The sequence below is a fragment of the Ambystoma mexicanum genome, chromosome 1p (assembly GCF_040938575.1).
Source record: "Ambystoma mexicanum isolate Mex_15411 chromosome 1p, UKY_AmexF1_1, whole genome shotgun sequence".
Classification (NCBI taxonomy): Eukaryota; Metazoa; Chordata; class Amphibia; order Caudata; family Ambystomatidae; genus Ambystoma; species Ambystoma mexicanum.
Genome location: NC_090921.1, coordinates 427,446,352 through 427,460,622, shown reverse-complemented (window position 1 = coordinate 427,460,622; position 14,271 = coordinate 427,446,352).

Below are 14,271 nucleotides of genomic sequence, written 5' to 3'. Positions count from 1 at the left end.
CTGCACCCAACTGCGAGGCAAGAAACTTTGGGGTCATGTTCGACTCCACTCTCTCTTTCTCCAGTACTAACAGCTGCACCTCTTCAGAGGTACTCTCACTTTTCTCACCTTACCCCAGCGGCTCACTGTCTCCAGAGCCCTGGTTCTCTCAATAATGGACTACTGCAACAGCCTCTTTCTCAACCTCCCTACCTCGGCTTTGCGCCTTCTGCAAAACATCCAGAACAGAACCGCAAAACTTATCTTTGGCCTCAAGCCCAGGGACCGCATCTCTCCGGCGCTGAAATCCCTCCACTGGCTCCCCCTGGCTGCAAGGATCAAGTTCAAGACCCTCTGCATTGTCCACAAGGCTTCCTGGGGCCTGGGCCCTACCAATCTGGAACAATGCCTACCTAAATACTGTCCTTCCCGAGCCCTGTGCTCATCTACCTCCAACCTTCTGTGAGTGAGCCCATTCTCCAAACAGAGATTTGGAGGGATATCTTTATCCTCAGCAGGGGCCTCCCTCTGGAATAGCCTCCCTGCGCCCTCCATCTTGAGCCTGGTCTCCTTAAGTTCCGGAATCTCCTTAAGACATTCCTCTTCTCCTCTTCTTTCTCTCTCCTTCTACCCTGCTAACCTCTCTCTCCGCTCTATCCCTCTCTCCCTCCTTTTCCACAAAGCTTGCTGACTGGCCGCCGGGTGTACCTCAGAGTCTCACAGGACCCTGGCACCTACGCCAGTTCCCTTGCACTTGCCTCGAGGCCTGCACTTGCCTTAAAAATGACTGCACTTGGTCAATGACCAATGAGAGTGGCATCTCTCAGCACTTACCTCAGTTTTGACTGACTGGGTGCACTTGGACCCCCCCTGCATTTGACCTCCGCCTCTCCTGTACCGTCTGTGCACTTGCACAATCTGAACATACCATGCACTGAAGATCGTTTACCTATATTTGCTGTTATCTAGACTGTTAATTGTATTATATGCACTTATTCTGCTTGTGCAGAATTGTATCGTTCAGAAATTCAAGGTCTCTGAATGACTGTTTTTTTTCCCCTTGTTCCCTCCCTCCTTGAGTGCTTTGAAACACTTGCCTTGTCTATAGGTGCTTTACAAATAAACATTACCATACCATACTACAATATAGGCAAAGACATATTACTGTCAAATTTCATTTTACTTGTCTCCTTACAAAGCAAGGTATTTAAAAAGCACACATTAAGATTACTCTTTGTTTAAAAAGAATGAAGAGCATAAATATTTTAACTAGTGGTTTTAAGGCAGAACAAGCTGTAGGAAACAATATGCATTGTCGCTTGGGAGGATGTAGCAAATAATTGGAGGGATTTTTAGATTTGCGTCAAGATATACTTGTCCAGTGAATGATACGTTATGCACCTATGAGGTGAAGGTGCGCTTTGTTGGCTTGTATGGAATGGGTACCTAGGGTTTTGACACAGGGGAGGCCTAAGAAAGAATGGAACACTGGTTTGTGAATAGATCCTTAATGTACCTCAATCCTATCCGAACCATGCGAGCCATATGCAATTGGGTTCAGATTACATCACACACCGTTTCCATATGACTCCTGTGGACCTACCCATGAGTACCCTACAGAGTAACCGAGCCAAACTCACCAAGATGGTTATAGAAAACATCTGGAACAGTGACAGCACGCATTAGTCCCAGGGGTGGTTTATTTGAAAGCCTTAATATCCATCTTTTTACCTTAATCCGGATAAGGAAAGTGTTGCTAATGTGAAAATATGTATCTCTTCTCACAAGGGATCATGGAAATGGACAGACCAATGGACCGGTTAGATGAGTCCTTAATTCCACTTAAAGGAAGGCACCCCTATATAACTTGGTCTACGTTTCTATATCAAAGAAGTGTAATTACAAAATGACCTTTTTACTGACATTCGATTATGTCTAAATGATATGCTAAGGGGTGAGGGTGATGTTTTGCGTTGGGAAATTAGTATGCGCCCTTTTGTGTTAATGGCCATAAACAGTAATGCACTTCCTGTTTTCTTGCCCCAGTTACACCCAGATCAGGCAAGGTAAGATGAAACTGCTTTTACGAATGTTACAATTTAGACAGTGTCACCTCGCGTTGTTGTGTTGTTTTTTTCCCAAGCTTTAACACTTTAATTTTTTTAGTGATCAGTACAAAGCAGAACTCAAAGTTAACAATCAAAACAGGAAATATCAGAAAAGCAGCTTCAGTGCAATTGCATGTCCATTTCCCTTGCCTTCTATCACTAAATTCCAAGAACAATGCCCTCAAAACAAAGATGAACAGCGAATAAAATCACAGTTGGACCCCACCCAGACCCTTGCATAGATTACTGCTGCCTTCCCCCACTTCCTGTACTGCTTACCACCTGTCCTGCCTGTTTAAAGTTGGCCCCACCCCCAGCAAGGTATTTATCATGGTGTCTCGAAGCAGCGAAAAATATTTAGGAGGAGTTGTCCAAAATACAGCTGCTCCCTGTAAAGTTGATAATGAGGGACCACGCTTCCATGAATAGTTGAAATTTCACCACATTAAAGCTGTGATTTTTTTCCATTGCGAGTACCTGCAAAATGTTCACCCACCTGTATGGTATCACTGGGCCTTTGGGATCTTTCCAGTGACTGGCTATCATCCGCTACAGTAAGAAAATACTGTTTCAAAGCACCCACAGGGCAGGGAGGAAGCAGGCGAGGGAAATACATTACAGCACAATGTTTAAGAGCAGGGGGGCAAGGGTGTATGGGTGGAAATCTGACGGCTCGTCCTTAAAGGTCGGTAACTCCTAGTCACCCTTTTCTTGTGGAAGCCCTCCTAAAGCATTATTTCCAGCCCTCTAGGTGTGCAGGTGCCAGCTCCAAGAGTCCCTCTGACGCCAAATGCCTCAATTGAATCTAGAGGAAGCGCTCCTGTGTTCCCGCCTCAAATGTTGCTTGACATTTTTCAAAAGGTAACAGACGGTCCCGAGTACAATGTCCACAGAGTCAACTGCTCTTTCTTTTCCCAGGCCTTAAATTATGCCTTGGACAGACCAGGAGAGAAGCCAGCAGTTAGAAGTGGGGAGAACGAGCCCAGTCCTGGGGCCAGCCCACTCAGCCTTACACCTGTGTCCCAATGTCCGCACGTTATTCTTGTTGAGTAAATGAGCTACCCCTGCGCCTCTATAGTCTCAGTACTTAGGAACGGCAAATGCTTTAATGGCTGAGTTAATGTCCCTTGTTCAGTGTCCCGCCAGAGTTTCTGTCATGCCTCACCGTCCCAGTAGAATAAGTGTCCTATTTGGGACATTAAGAAGTCATTTCGTATGTCCGGGACCACCAGACCCCCTAAATTAGGGCTTCTGAGCATTATCTGCCTCTGGATTCGTGGCTTCCATTTCCCCCAGACAAAGCCAGCATTCTTTCCTGAAGTTTTTTGCAAAATGCATGAGGGGATTGTAAGTGGTAACGTGCAAAGGACATATAATAGTCTCGGCACCAGGGTCTTTATCCTCCACATCCATGACACCTATTGGTGCTCCCAACTTGTCAAATCCATCTCACATTCCTTCCACAAAGTGGGGATATTTTCCCCATATAGGAAATGAGTGGTGGAGAGTATCTACATTCCCAGATACTCCATGGGGGTCTTCCACCGCGCTGGAGCGAGTGAGACATTCAGACCATGGGGTGTATCTCTATTGATGGTAAAGCTGATACCACCTCAAACTCTGTGAGTTCCTCCAGTGCTGCCAGGAGAGAGGTTGCATTGTTGCCCAGTATTAACGTTGCATTGTCCACATATATGGTGAGTTTATGGTGGGTTGTGCCGCAAGCCATCCCTAAAATGGCCCCATTAGCTCTGATGGAGCAAGCCAGTGGTTCAACTGCTAAGGCAACGATCAATGGGGAGAGGGGGCAACCCTGCCGCGCTCCCCGCTTAATCGCTATCAGGATCGATGGCTGTCTATGCAAATTCATTTTCGTGGTCAGAATTTGATAGTTTGCCACGAGCTGCCTCCTGAATCTATGTCCGAATCTGAAGGCTTTTAGGACCTGCTGAGTATAATTCCAATCTATTGACTCAAATGCCTTGTGGGCGTCAAGGGCTGATATCCCGAAAAGTTGAGGTGTTCTTTTCACCCAATCAAGCAGGTTTATCAATTTCCAGATATTTTCATGCATAACTCTGTTTTAAATAAATTCTGTCCGATCTTCCCCGCGATACTCCGGATAGTTTGCATCAAGTGATCAACCAAAGTCTTAGTAAAGACTTTTGCATCACCATTTATCAGGTCTAGCAGACGATACGCGGCCAGCCTCTTGGAGTCTTCACGATCAGTATCAAGACCAGCTCCGACATCGATTCTGCCACTCTACTTGACACCGAGAACGAGTTGAACAACTTAGTCATGTGTGAGGGATGGGGGGGCAGGGTTTGTTTGTTTGTTTGTTTATTTATATAGCGCTCCAAGCCCAGAGGTATCTGGGCGCATTACAAGTAGTTGTTTGCATATTGTACATAGGAATTGTTACAGGTCAATATTACACAAGGAGATAAGCAATATAATACATGAGGTATACACAAAAAATGACATGTACATGGATAAAAACAATGTGTTAATGTGATAGGTCCTAAGTAAGGCACCCTTGAGAAAGTCATGAGTCCTTTGTAAACGGCCAGTTTTTGGTACTTTTCCTAAAGCTAAAGAAGGACTGGCCTGCTCTTAAGGGTTGCACCAAACACCTTATAATATGTATTGGTGAAGCCATATGGGGAGTGACCGTATTGACCTCTCAATCGCCTCCTGTGTAATTAATGCCTCTAGTTCCTCTTTAGCTTGCGCCTTAATTTTTGGAACCCGGATGCCAGTCAAGTACCGAATTTGAGCTTCCTCCTCTCTAGGGGCTCTCTGGAGCATTGTCACATAATGTGTTTCCACTATCCCTAGTTTATGCTTCTCATTGTGTTCCTCTCCTACCTCATCTTGGAGGCAGGCCATGTATTACAGAGGTCTTGTTTTATAAGTTTGGCCACTAGGAAGAGGTTAGCTTTATTTCCCTTTGAGTAGTAGGAGTGCTTTGTTTTAAGTAGCTCTTGCGCTGAGCATTCAGCACATAGACATTCCAACTGGCTACAGGCTATCTTCAGGGCGTTGAGTGATTTCCATGAACCTTACCATTTAACCGTGGCTTCTAATTCTGCCACCTCCCTCTCTAGACGTTCTTTCTGGGAACTTCTGCAAAAACTTATGTACAGCCTATGTGCTCTTTGAGTTTTATAAAATGGGCACAAACTCATTCTCAGCCCTTTCCTCAAAACCCCAAGAAAAAAGAGGAAAGGAGAAAAAAAGGAAAAACCTCCCTTCCACAATCACAAAAGTCCCACCAGGCCCATATCTAAGAGAGGTCCATGATGCTGAGCCCTTTGGACAGGCGACATCTTCTCTGAGGACCATTCTAGTGCCATCACCAAGGAGCCATTTCAGTCTAAAGGTACTGCTGTAAGTCAATCAGGAGCATTTCCTTGTGTGTCACCTCTTTCTCATATCAGGGGGTGTGGTTTCACATTCAGTCCCTGTGTCGGTCTCCTGACGCTCCTCCGCATGATCTTCTCTCCATAGGTCTCTTACTTCCTTCAGACTTCAAAAGGACCACTGCTTCCCGTTCACCTCAAAGAGAGGTGTGCACCGGAAACCCCATCTGTATCTTATGTTTTTCTCTCTTAGCCAGCTGGTCACCTTCTGCAAGCTTTTTTCTCCTTCGGAACGCCATTTCTGACAAGTCCTGGGACAGCACTATCTGAGCACCTCTGAAGTGAACCTGTTTTTTTTCCTTGCTGCTCCCAGCAGCCTTTCCCTCATATAAAAGAGGTGGACCCTTGTCAAGACGTCTGGATTCAGATTTCTGCTTAGCTGGTATGCGTCATAGATTCTATGGGTGTGGTCAAGGTGTATATCGACGTTGTCAGCTTCCCCCAGGATCGCATTAAAGAGAGCCTAACAAATGCTACCAGGTCCTTATCTAGCATCGTTTTGTGGATGCCTCTCACTCTCATATTATTGCTGCAAAACCTGTTTTCTGTCTCCTCCTGCCAATCCAAGATGTGTTGCACTGTGTTCTCTAGTTCAGCAACCCTCGTCTCCAAGGTCCCTTGCTCAAAGGCCTTCTCACATTGCTTGTCCTCCATATCACCTAGCCACATTTTCTCCTTCTGCAGATGATGACTCAATTCTGAGATGATGTCACTTCCTCCGTTCCCCCTTGTTTTTGGCCTTTTATTCCAATGCCACCAACTTCAAGTCCGTTTTCGTCAGCCGCCCCTCCATTGGTTCTGTTGCCGCTTCATGTGTGTGCACTTGAGCCAACAGTTGCATGGATTTATCTTTCATTGGGTGCTGCCCTGGATTAGGGTTTTTATGTCTCCTGGCAGGGAGGACTTGAGTTTGGATAAATCGTTCGCCATATTGGACGATCTCCGACCTCCCCTCCACTGACAGTGAAGCAGAGATGACAGTCCTTCAGCCTGACTCCCACTCTCCAACAGATGAAAGGTCCAGTTGTCCCTTTGCTAATGCTCTACATGCATGCAAATACATTTGGATCTGCATAAGACACACAGACACTTCAGCTGCCATAATACATGCAGTCTGACACAAGCCTTAGGTTGGAAAAAAAAACATTGTTGAATCCATCTGTGGCCCCATTGGACCAGACAAGCTTTTATCCAGGCCACTTTTATATGAATTCTTGCTGATGTGGAAGAATCTTGAAGGTATAGATTAGGTTCACATTCCTTCATCCTTCTAAGGGATCTTTCAAAGATGACTACTTGCTCTGTACGTGGTTTATTGCAACTGATGACATGGGTCTGTTCACAGCTATCGCTCTTTGTGTATTACGTCCAGCTATTGCCTTCTTTTTCAGATCTTCTACAGATTTGGGATAGGTGCCGCTTGAGTCACCCACGTATTTGGCCATGTACACATGAGAGTTGGAGGCATACTCAGATACATTACCATTCATTTCCTGCACATAAGGGACCTCCAGGGGACTCTGCCATCAAAAGTCTCCCCTTTCTCATGGATAACATTGTTTGGCTCATTTCCTCACTTCATTGCGAGCAAGAGGCATCGCTCCCCTTGGTCGCTTTTTCTGCCATTTACAAGCCTCCAGATTCTTTCGGGCTTTGTGCTGGACTTCCTCTGGGCTCAACTGTGCCTCAACTTGATGTTTAGCATTCGCTCCTTTCTTTTCAGCGGCGGGCGGGGAGGATGACACAGAATGCTATTTCAAGAAGTTATCAATTTTATCTAAACTCTTTCCAGGAAGATCTGGTCCTGAATTCTTTATTTTCTCAAAGATGTTGCTACACTGATTAATACATTAAGTGAAACTGCCAGCCTGAGGAGCTGCTAGTGCATTGAGTCGCTGAGACCACAATGTGGCAGGTTCGGGGTGCAATTTCCCTGTTTCTCCTCCACATGGCAGACATTGGGCAGACCTCCCCAAACCCATCCCTGCCATACCCTGATTGTCTTTCCTCCTGCAACTCAGCAACACTTTCTAGTTCAATGTGCCATTCCGCCACCTAACCAGGCCATCTATGGTAAGGCCCTATATGCCCATCTGAGGCCAATGCATGCCCAGGAAGAATATCTCACTGGGCTTTTGTGTCACATATAGCATCGGTGAATGGTCTTTAAATAACAACATGATGACTTGGGGTGAAACCTGTACTCAAGACTCACTGCACAAATTAGTCTGTAGACATTGTATTGTATTGTATTGTATTGTATTGTATTGTATTGTATTGTATTGTATTTGGTTATTTATATAGCGCTCTTTCCCCATTTGTATGGCCTCAATGCACTTTGTGATTAGAACGCCCTCAGTGACCGCAGTCAATGTGGTGGAAGGTTCTAAGAGTTTAGATTAAGAGATGCTTGTGTTCATTTTCGGTGGCTTAGGACTTAGGTGGCAGGCTAGGCTCCACTAAGCAGCCCAAAGGTCAGGCACGGGGGTGGGCGCTGTTGGTGGTTTAGGATATAGTGCTATTGCTGAATATTCGATGTGTGCCCATCTATACCGAATTTCTTTCATCGGTAGTCGCTGTATGCTAGTGGCAGAGATGTTGAGGTACATTAGGGGTTTCAGTTTGGACGGCTTTGACCGCTGCTAGACCGGAATGGCATAGCCATAGCTGCATTCTATAGTGCATGGATGTTTGGCCATTGCTTGCGGCCTGTGTCCACATACATGGTGTAAGGTATACATACGTATGCTTTAATATAGTTCGGCTGCAGCATTCTTTTCTTTGTCCAATGTGGACTCATTGATTGTGGTCTCTCTGGAGAAAAGGTCTGAGCAGCAAGGGCGAGTTAGGTTTATTGCGATGTGCCTCAGCGAATGCTGCTGGCTTCCCTGCGGTATTTATCGGGCAGGAGTGTTGTTGTGCATGGGGGCGATAGTTTGTCAAGGTGATCCGCTGCAAACGCAGCTGGCATCTGTGCTGTAATTGGTGTATAGGAATGTTTGGTTCGCAATGTAGTTTAGAGAGGGGAGAAGTTCAAGAGGATGTTACGAAAAGCCATGTTTTTAGGGCCTTTCTGAATTTCAAGTGATTTTCAGTATTGCAAATTTGTAGGTGTAGGGATTTCCAGATAATCGGCGCTTGGACAGAGAGCGAGGATCCACCCAGCCTGGAGGAGTTGTGAAGAGGGACCACTTGGTGATATGTTGTGCAAGATCTGAGACTACTTGAGGGCTGGTAGCGCAGGATATGTCTTCAAGGAATTCCGGACCGGTTTTGTGAATGGTACAGTGGGTGATGCACATGACTTTAAAGGCAGTGCATAGACCAATCGGGAGCCAATGGAGGATTTTTAGTGTGGGGCTGGTGTGTTCTCTGGGAGGTAGGTTAATGAGCAGGTGTGCGGCTGCATTGTGGGTTCTTTGGAGTTTCCTTAGTTGAAACCCTGGAGCGCCTAGGTAGAGGCAGTTTGCGTAGTCTACGTGGGACAGGATGATGGAGTTGATGACCGAGAAGCTCTGAGGATAGGTGAGATAAGGGAAAATACGCCTGAGAATCCGTAGATGGAAGAAACAGGTTTTAGATACGGAGGTGGTATGTTGGGTGAGGGATAAGTCCATGTCCAATGTGCACCCAAGGTTTTTTACCAATTTTGAAGTTGCTGGTGCTGGTCCTAGGGATTGAGGCCACGGAATCGGTTGGGAAACAAGGGCTGTTTTTCTGCAAACTAGGATTTCAGTTTTCCCAGGGTTGAGGATGAGGTGGCTGGTTGTCATCCAGTGGTCAATATATGAAAGGCATGATGACAGGTCCGGAATGCCAGAGCCTTTATCTTTTAAGTGATTCCAGCCCGGCACTTCACCTAAATCAATGCCTAGCGTGGGATGCACAATTGAAACCCTTAATTATTTATTTATGTCTATAAATTATTTTATTTCTGAATGATGTACTCTTATATCACGACCCTCTCTTTGAATCCCCCCTCCCTGCCCCCGGTTACAATGAACCAGGAAGCAGGCTGTTTTGCAAAGTTAAAAATATTTATTTTAAGTATTTCACAATATAGATATCACACTATTTTAATGGTTATACAATGATCACCAATGGGGTGATGTCACAATACATTTCTTTAATCACACGGAGTAATGATAGGAAAAATAATGCAGCATAGGACTAATAGTTTTGTGTGGCTTCAATCAAATGCAATGTGATTACACTTTCCCCCTGCACACTACACAATCCCCCCCAATATGCAACATAAAGAGATGGAAGGCGAGAAAACAGGTTTCAGGAATACGGAATTCAACAAAATAGTATCAATCCCAATTTCCCCCCAGCAAACACAGAGAAAAACAGGAATGATTGCAAACGGGTCAAAATGGTTTGGAATGTGGCTTTGAATGGAATGGTAGAAACACTGAAAATGGATTTAATTCACTAAAATTGCTTCAATGCTAGTAGGAGCCGCTTTGTATAGTTTCAGACAAACACTAGCAATGATTATTGAGTAATTAGCAAGTTGAAAACTTAATTCTGAGGTCGGGTGCAATGAAAAGCTATTTCACACGTGATAGATTTGAGCCAAACGAAGAATTTGCGGCAATCTTTTCCGCATGCAGTAAGCACAATTGCGGAATGAGTATAAGGAGAGGGGATGCCCATTTTGGTCTACCGGAAATCTGAGGATGTTAGCTACAATTAGACACTTACATTTCTTTTCTAGCATAAACGGTGAAGAAGTTATGAATGTTTTTGTGGAGGTCGTTTTTTCAAAACGAGTCAAAATTGCAAAACAAGAATTAGCTTTTATAAAATTAACAAACAAGGTTTCTTTACACTAGGGGAGACTATGAAGATGCAAACTACACAACAGCGCAGCCACCAGCCCAGGATATCACTGGATGGTTTGGCCTGCTGAGACGCTCGCCTTTCTTCAGAAAATATATCAGCTCAAAAGATGATTTTAACACTAATATTACAAAGGACTATAGGGTAAAAGAAAGAGTTCAGGCAAGACAAAAATATTCTAACAATGCTTTTATGGATATAATAGAGGATGGGTTTGGATAGGGATGACTTATGAACAATACATATGCTAGTGACAATCCTATGCTATGGATACTCACTACCAATGTTTGGAATGGAACCGTCAGGGATCTGGTCAGGGATACTTTCTGGACAGGAATTCTGCTAGCACACCGGACTGGACTCAAGGCGCTCTGGTTCTGCAATCAGCAAGGCACTCTGGACACCGCACGGTGGGACTGGACTGGATCTGATGGGTTCTGGTTCTGGTTCACAGCTATCTGGTCACAGCTCGGCTCTAATGGGTTGGATCTTTGGATTCTAGCAAGAATTCTTAGCAAGAAAGCAGCACATCACAGCCAGGCTGTTCTTTTGTTCCCCTCAGAGGTCTGGGGTAAAATCTGGTTTTTGGATTTTTTAAAGGCCAAGCTGAGAATGGTTCAGCTTTAGAAATGGGCCTCTCTGCTTTCAAAGTTCTGTAGTCTGAAGTCTGGAATATGGATTTCTCTTGCAAAGTGCTCCGCCAGCAATCGGTTGGTGGGGGAAGGTGTGTGTCCCTCTAGGTCCTAAGCTGTCTCTATTTATGTATTTCCTAAAGGGGTGGATATGCTGAATTAAACTAAGCACACCCCCTGGTATTCTATTGGCTAGGGTCTTTCCTCTCCCTTGATTTGAGAAGAAAACAGTGAGAGTGTCATCATGACAATGGGCCTCATTACACGTTGTGCGGTAAGGGAATACCGGTACCGGTAATGAATTACTGGTACGGTAATTTCCCAAGACAATCACGAGCTGGACCCACCGCTATTAGCACACCCGTTAATTACGGTGCCACTAATAGCGGCAAGTCCGCGTGCGCGCGACCTCTATGCCGGAATTAGCGCCATGGTGCTAATACCAGGGCATCACAAGCCATGCGGACATGGCATTAGCGGCATGGAAAACACCTAAAAACCCCTTACCGGCATGGTGCAAATAACGGCATCGAAAAGCACCCGTTAAGAGACCTGAGCAGTGTACCCATCTGCCACAGGTGGACACAATCAGCACAGGTGTATGCAATGGAGACAGGCAGCACAAAAAAGCACACCGCACCCCTTCCCACACCAAGATGGTCCCAATAGCAGCAGCATGACATGATGGGCTGTAGTACATGATAGCAGTGCAGCACCAACAACAACAGCCAGCACCAGAGGTGAGCCGTAACAGGTACCCATTCCTCACACCATACAGGCGATGACAGCTATCCACTGAGGAGGTGGCTCCTAACCCCTGTACGGAACCCACAGAACCATCAGGAAGAGGACAACAATATTGTACATCCTTCCAATGACAGTGCTCCGCTGCCTAAGCGGCCTGGGTGTGGCACTCCTGTACGGCCGTGTCAAAGTGGCAAAGACAACCATGGCATGTGTAGAGCATCACAAAATGTGCATATGATGGAATGTGCCTATGCCACTTGAAATTGACATGCAACCACCAGAAGAGTATGATGTGGCTGGGGATGAGTGCGGGTGGAATGCCCCGGCAGGACATGAAAGAGGCAGTGCCAAGGAGGCACACGATGTGCATCAGCATCTGATTCTGGAATCTCATCATGCACCAAGGTGAAATAGCATGGACGTAGATGGGAATTGTTGCCCTGGCGCATGTTTCGAGGCCCACAAAGCACCCTGTCCACAATGAATGACACATACACAATAATGGAGACCACGCTTGGGTTTCAAACTCAGAACAGTGTATATTGAACATAATGTGATACTAAAGTGCATTACCCCAACTCCACAAATACACCCTTACCCCCCTCACCACTCAACACACCCAAATACACCCTTACCCCCTCCCCCCTCAACACACCCAAATACACCCTTACCCCCCTTCCCCCTCAACACACCCAAATACACCCTTAACCCTTTCCCCCCTCAACACTCCCATGTGAGTCTCATGGCGTGAATGTGTCCATTGCCACATGTGGCACCCGAATCCTGGTGGCCCTATTTGCCAGTGCCTGCATCGTCATCTGGTGGTTGTGAAGCCGTGCACCGCAGGTTCCGCATAGACCGGCATAGGGGACTAGTATGGCGTGAACTCCCAGACGAGGAGGGGCCTGGTTCTTCCTGGGCCGTGAGTGGGCACCGACGCTCAATAGCGTCTGCTATGTGGTTCATGGCCTGCCGCAGTTGGGCCATTTCACTGCAGATTCGGTTGGTGCATGCCTCCATGCCCTCCCTTGTCTGCTGTGCAAGTGTAGCAATGTCCTCCCTCAGGCGGGCTGTCTCTGCCACATGGTGCCCTACTAGGCCACTCATCTCGGTCTGCCTCTGAAAAATGGTCGAGAGGGCATGTTGCATGGTGGGTGCTGGTGGGATGGCTGATGCACCTGGACCAATTGCACTTGCATCAGGAGTGGATATCTGGGGGCTCCATGGCCCTTCAGGGGTGGGTGAATCTCCATGACTACCCGGACCTGAAGATTACCTCAGGCTTGCCAGTAAGGGGCTTGTTGGTCTGGGGCTCTGGCTAACAGCATCAATGGCAGGGGTTTCCTCCTCATCTGAAGGTGGGGCAGTGGCTGCTGCTTCACCCGTTGAGCTGGTGGCAGCAGAGTGCATTCCCTCAATTCTGCCCTCACCTGCTGGGAGACACACTTCCGTGGGTGCCACGACGGGAGCAGGCATGGCCTGTGGATGCGTGCAACTGGTGTTCCGGCTGCCTTTGTCCCTGTGGTCATGATCACTCGTCCTGGCTGCCCTTGCGGATGTGGCGGTGTCCCCTGTGGCATCCCTCCTGGCTTTTTTGCTGGATGTGAGAGCAGGTGTGGAAGTGCGTTCCTCCTCAGTGTCAGTGTGTGATCCTGTAAGGGTGAGAAATGCTGACAACCATCAGTCATGGGTCGACCTGCCTTGAGCTAAATGAATAAGTCATGCCGTTCTATGCATTTAGGGCTCTTTAGTGTGGATGCAGGTAATGGGGATGTTGGGTGGGTCATGCATGAATGGCTCTGTGTTGTACGGGTATGTGGTGATGTATGCATGTCTGTTTGTGGCTGGATCCACGGCATTCATATGGACACATGATTGGGGGGAACATCACACTTCACTGTGCATTGTTTGATGCATACACTCACCTCCATCGGACGAAATGGCCACGCCATGCTCCATTAGTCCAACTCCCTCGATGGATTCCACCCCGATAGTTGATGCACACGTCTCCTCCCACTCAGTGAGCTTGTTTGGCGATTCACTGTCTCCTCCTGTGCCCGTAGCCAGGTTGTGGTTAACGGATAGAATGTTCCGCACACGGAGCCGGAGGTCATCCCACCTCTTTCGGCAGTCTTTGACTGTGCGGGTTGTGGTGCCTACCGCGCTGACCTTGTGGGCTACCTCTTCCCAGATGGCCTTCTTCTTCACAATGATCTCCCGACGCATGTCGTTATTGAAGACGACCTGAGCATTGTCTGCTAGTGTCTGCGTGAGCATAAGGAGCTCCTCCTTGCTAAATTTCGCCTTGCGTTGCCGCTCAGACAATTTTTTAACGGCCTTGGGCATCTTAACAGTGTCCTTGGTGTATTTTCCAACGTGGTTCCTGGTAAGGTGTCCTGGATAAGGAGGATGGCAATGGATTGTGTTTTTAAAGATGGCCGCCGTGCTCTTTCCCGTTCCGGTGCGATGACGCTATTTCCGGTTCCGCAAAATTACGTTAACCGCTATTAGCGGTGACCGCTAATGGCGGTCACC